Below are 6,267 nucleotides of genomic sequence, written 5' to 3' on the forward strand. Positions count from 1 at the left end.
AGAGCATTTACAGTATACACAGTAAATAGCATTTCACATCAGGATTTTGCATACAGGAAGGTTTAAAGGTGTAATCACTTCTCTCTCCATTCTGTCCTTGTCAGTTGATAATTAATGGTTACAAAAATGAAAATGATTTGAGTACAAAAAAAACAAGTTACTGGTTTTATTAAATATATAAAAACTAAACTCTGTAGAAGTTATCTTTACACTCAGAGGCATAGAAGAGAAGAAATATTTTAGACCTCAATATTTCTGAGCTGCAAGAAGATTTTTGGTGCTACTCCAAAAACTAGCCACAGTATGTACTGTGCTACATGAACACTCATTAGGCTTAGAAGCACACTGAAATATTTCAGGAGCTGACAGCTGGGCAAAAGATGTATTAAATCAGGGCCAAGGCAGACAGTTGAGCAGGTTTTCTGAGCCATGGGTATATCTTTCCATAAAAGCAGGCATCCCACTCCAGAATATTCAGAAAACCATTAAAGGATGCTGTTTTTTCTCCCCTTCCATTTTTTAAGCTTCTCATGTTTCTCCTGTAAYAGATGGGGTGGTGCTTTGCAAGGAAGTGACAAGATGACATTAGCAATGTTATCATACCTACAGTGAAACCTTTGCGTGATGGACAGTATTTGTTTTATTTGTCTGTTCTAGATTCTTACATTCTGTTATTTTGAAAACAGAGTTATCGCCTAAGGTGAAACTCCCTGCAGGAAAGGACACAGCTCATCACTGCAAGGAACTCATGCTCCTTAGCATGCTCAGAGAAAAAAAATTTTCAGAGCTTGCAAGGTTAGACAAGAGGGAGCTGAGGAAGAAGAGCCTGCAGCACATCTGAAAAACTAATGAGAAGAGCAGACAGATACTCGAACTCTGCTTGTCATGCAAAAAAAAACTAAAAAAAAAAAACCCAAAAAACAAAAAACAAGGGAGATGTGTACCATTTGCTACAGTTCAGAGCAATCCTTGTTTAACTGCTCAGCTTCAGTCAGCTCAGTGGCTTCTCAGGTCATAGCAAAGTTAACTGAGAATGTACTTGCTATGCAAGAACAAGAAACAAGAAAGTACTTGCTATGCAAGGACACGATGGCAAGGGACAATTTGTTTATAAATCATTTTTATTTCTATTCTGTCTTACCTTGTCATTTTTCTTTCTTTAAAAAGTCTGTTCTATTTAGGTATCTGTTCAAATAAAGCTGATTTTTGAATTTAAAGCTTTTCTGACCTTTGGAGAGCTGACTAAGAAAAAGATAGAGAGATACCAACTTCCAAGCTCCAGCTGACTCAGGGATCTTGTCACATTTAGGCAACAGGATTCTGATTTCTGTTCTGGAGTGCAGCACAAAACTTGGGTCCTTCAATGGCTAGGAAGCTCTGTGCTGATCATTGCATGCTGTAGCAGAGGCCTAGTTCTAGCACACGAGTTAGGAGCACGGTAAGGCAAATAACTTTAAATAATAGTAGGAGCTGCTGCCCTGGGAGAGCTTGAGCAAGCCAAAGGCCGGCAATTGTCACCCACTCTGAAAGCTACTGTGTGACCAGGACACATGGAATAGGAAAGGGAAGAGGGAGCACAGTAGGGCTCTCCAGTATAGAAACAGGACAAGGGAAAGTTGCTATGACAAAAGTCTGTAAAATCATGAATGGCATCAGAAAAATGAGAAATGAACAAACCTTTGCTGTTAATACAAGAATCTGGCAGCACTAATTAAATTATCAGGAAACAAGCTTAAAACAAACAAGTACTTTTTCAAACAATGCCTATTTACCTTGTGGAACTCAATGCCAAACTCTTGGTGCAGGCCAAAGTATGAGCGAGTTCAAAAAGTGACTAAAGAAATCTGTGGGAAAAGTTGCCAGGTATTATCAAATACAATAATGCAGGGGTCTCAAGAGATGCCTTTGAGGTGATCAAACACTACCTCACTTGTCCTTTTTTTACATTTTTTCCCTCCTACTGGGAGGTATGATGAACACAAAGATACTGAAGTAGGGGTGTTATCTGGGGGACTTTTGGGCTGAACCATGTATGGCTGTTTCCATGATCCTAGGTACTTGTATAATTCATACTTACAAAGTTTTTGGTTAAAGAATATTCCATATCTGTAAGATGTATAACAACATTCTCCGTAGTCATGACACCTACCATAGTACAAGGCAGAGAATGTATCAGAGAGCTTACCTACACTAGTAAAGTTATTCAGGTTAAAATTTAATTAACTAGTCAGAATTTAAATGCCTAAAGGTTAATCACAATGAACTGATAGTGTCAAATACAACCTTGACTACAGAACAAACGTGCAATAATTTCAGCATTGCCACAATTTAGATTATGGATAACTCAAGTATATATGGTTCAGGCTAGTACATTTTCTTTGAATTATAGTGTGTACATTACACTGAGTTAAATTTACTATCAGGTTAATTAAAAGGTCCCCAAAATAAGGCAGTTTCCAGAACTACACACCCCAGAAGTAGTTCCACTATTAAAAATTAAGTCAATTCATTAATGTTTATAATGTTCTGGTTTTCATCCCAGTCAAGGAATATGGGTAGTTTTACTGGAATTTTACACAAGCAGAAATTTAATGTGTCTTTTTAAAATAATAGTTATTTGTGTTCCATCACTTCTCACAGACTTAGAAAAATCATAATCAGTGTATGATCCAGTAGCTTTCAAATGATTTAACTATGTTGGTAAGAAGATAGATTCAATTCAGCTCCACTGAAATCAATGGAAATTCTACCAGTGATTTCAATGAGAGTTATAGCAGTCTGTCATAAAAAAAAAAAAAAATCACGTTTCTCACAATGTTATGGTATATCCACTTAAATAGCTACCCCAATGAAAACAGCAGTAAAGGAAATGTCCCAAATTTAACTAGATACAGCATGACCTTTTAAAACTGATTATTGTTAAATGCAAGTGGCATTCTCTCTTCACTAAGAAATTAAGAAACTCAGAAAACAGGCATTCAAAACCTATTTGGTAGGTAGCTCCACATCTTTTTCTTTAGCTACCTCATCTAGCTGTCTAGAAATCAGAACTGTCTTCTACTGCTCTTATGCTAAAAGGCTGAATATACATTTTAGGTCCTTTTTTTCATGTTCACATTTTTATTTCCTAAGAACAGTTAGCTGTTTTAGGTTTACTGAAAGACAGAATACGAGTCTTGAGAAAAGGTCTTGAAATTCAGAAAGCAGAAGAGTTTCAAGAAATACTAGTAAAATTCAAAAGCTGTTTGACACTCTTGTTATTTCAATTTTGGTTCTATACTTAGGAAGAATAAATCTAACCTGATCTTTAAGGAACTTTAGTCTATTAAATTATAAGCTGCAACCACTGACAACTATTTGTAATCAGATTGATAATTTTTCTAAGATTGGTTTGTAGAATCCTCACCCGCTGGAGCCTATCAGTTTCTGAAGCAGAGGCACTCACTTAATTATTCTGACTTACCAGTAACTCTAAGAAAAAAAACAAAAAGTCAAATCCAGTTTCATCTTGATAGTAACAGCGAGACAAACAATTGCAACATCTGCTCATAGCTCCTAGATCACTTAAAGTCAGAAGGTTCCAGGGAAACACAATTTGGCTAAGAGATACTCAAATTTTTCTTTATTTAATGTGTATTAGTGAGAAAAGTACTATATAGTATAGCAATCTATAAAATCCATTTATTCTTCTGCTACTTACTGCATTTAACAAATAAAGCTACTGAGCAATAACCCTTCTAGTACCAGCATAAATAAACCAATACAATCATTCCCCTCCACCCATCCTCCAATATTTAGGTTTCTGCACAGGCAGCAGAAAATAACTAATTATCACTTCTCTGTTCTAAGCAACAGACATGCTTCAATTTTACAACATCAACAGAGTTAAGGAGAAACAGTCTGATCCAACCCATCCACAGAAGCTGAGAAGGATATCTTCACAAAACCGGTATCTATAATGCCTCGATGATGCCTGTTTTTTGTGGTGACTGCATCACTTTGCTTTTGCATTGGAATCATACCAGTTATGCTGCAAGATGACAATACTCACCATTTCTGCCATAAAAGACAGAAAATTCTTTCTCTTTAGGCAGTGTTTGTGGCATCATTTTCAGAATTGTTATCTTCCATTTAGCAGCAAACAGGAGGTAACTGCTCCTTCAGAGTACTTTTAGTTAAGGCTATGAAAGAGGAATAAAGAAGGTTAAAAAAAAAAATCCCCAAGAACAACAAAACGCCACCACCCGGTTTCTGTTCTGTTTTAGAGTATTAAGACTAGTTGTAGTTTCAGGAGCTATTAACATCAGAATTACTCCTTTTGCACTTAAGAAATAATACTATTAACCTATTGCCACTATTAATATAAAATATTAATACATTTCTTTGAAAATGGATGCTACATGATATTTTCCCTTCATTGTTGGGCTGCATTTTCATCTCGCTTCAAATAGAAATGGAACAGATTTTACACAGTATTGCGGAGCATCTCTTGTAACTAAGTAAATGATCATCAGTTGCATGAAAGCCTTCATTAAAGCCATACATGCTTCAGATACACACTGATCCCATTGGCTTCAACAAAATTCCTCCTATAATTAACATACATCTTTTGTGATCAGGACTTTATTATTACCATTACCTAAAACAACTCTTGGTCCAAATATATCTAATGAAGTAGTCTAGTTTTGAGAATGATTATTAGCAGCAGTATCTGAAAAAGTGAACATGTGGTACATTGTTTAAAAAACAACTCTGGCATAAAAAAAAATTAAAGAGGAATATTTCTCTTTTCATATGAAAAAAAAGCCTGCTTGTTATGCACACTTCAGTTGACCAGTCAAACTTTGTATTTTTTTTTTCCTCTTCAATGAATGTCATTCCTATGACTGTCATTTGAAAAATCTTACTTGGTCCAGTCAAAGGCAGGGTGTATTTTGGTGAGACTTCTGGAAGTTTCCTTGTTCGTGAAGCTTTCTAAAATCTGCATCTGTACTAAACAGATGAAACCAGTGATAGGTACAAACGAGTATTTCCAAACCACTGGAAGCATTTTAATACTGYAGAAACAGAAGGCCTTTAGAGACCTTTTCTTGTAGAAGGGCTGTAAGAGACCAGTGGGAAGCCAGCGGCTCCAGCCCTGGTTTTCAGCGCGTGCAGTAAGAGGTAATAGGAACAGACTGCTCTTGCGTACGCGTACTTGCATGTTACATTGGATCATGAAAACAGCTTAAGAGCTTCAGCTTTTGTCTCAAAGCGAGCAACTCAAGTAGAAGCCTTTTCAACAATACACTGCTCTTAAACTTCAACAAACCACGTAAAGGACAGTTCTTTAACTAACGAAACCGTGCTGCTACCAGGCAGGCTCAGCACCACCAACTCAACCCCGCTCAACAACGGGCCGCAAATAACAATTCCGCCCAAAAGCTACGCGCGGTACGCTTCGCCCCTTGTCTACAGAAACTCTCCTAAAACAAAAACGATGCTAGTACTGACCCATTAAAGGCAGAAGGGGAAAAAAACGAGCTCCGCAACCGGCGCTTGGGCCGCTGGGGCGGGCCGGCTCCAGCGCGCCGCCGCCGGCCGGCGAAGGCGCGGGGTGGGGCGTTTCCCCGCCCCTTCCCCCGCGGGCTATTTAGGGAGAAGAGCGGTAGCCGAAAGAGGCTGCCTTTTTCTCCCCCCCGTAAGAAAGAAAAAAAAAAAAAGAAAGAAAGAAAAGGGGACTGACCGGTGTTTGCTTTCTCAGAAAATTTCGTGTTTTTTCTTTTTTCTTTTTAAAAAGATCTCGTTTGGTTTTAAGTGTGCGGGCGCTGCCTCATCTTTGGTGAATGATGGTGAGTGCGCGGGGGGGAAGGAGAGCCATGGCAGGCCAGGTGGGGAGCGGAGTGAAGGGGGTGAGCTGGGGTGCCGGGGCGTTGCTGGGGGCTGTAGAGGCCTGTTTGGGGCCCTGCTGCGGCGGTGGAGATGAGAGTTGAGCGCCAGCCCTTGGTGTTAGGGCAGGAGTCCCGCAGGCGCGGTGGTGTAACGCAGTGAGGGGCACTGCGCTGCCAGCGCTGGGTCCCTGGCGGTCCTTGGCACTTCTGATTCTCTGAGAGGTTTAAATCTTTAAGACGGTGGACTCGGAAACCGGGGGAGCAGAAAGCCCTAAGAGCCGCGGCTTGTGGTGGACGAAGTGTCACAGTCGCCCGTCGGCGCCGGGGTGTGGTGAGGGCTTCGCGGCGGGGAGCGCCTGCGCCTCGCACCACGGGCCGCCATTTTGTGGCCGCGCGG

The sequence above is a fragment of the Apteryx rowi genome, unplaced genomic scaffold, assembly GCF_003343035.1.
Source record: "Apteryx rowi isolate R43461 unplaced genomic scaffold, aptRow1 scaffold_277, whole genome shotgun sequence".
Taxonomy (NCBI): Eukaryota; Metazoa; Chordata; class Aves; order Apterygiformes; family Apterygidae; genus Apteryx; species Apteryx rowi.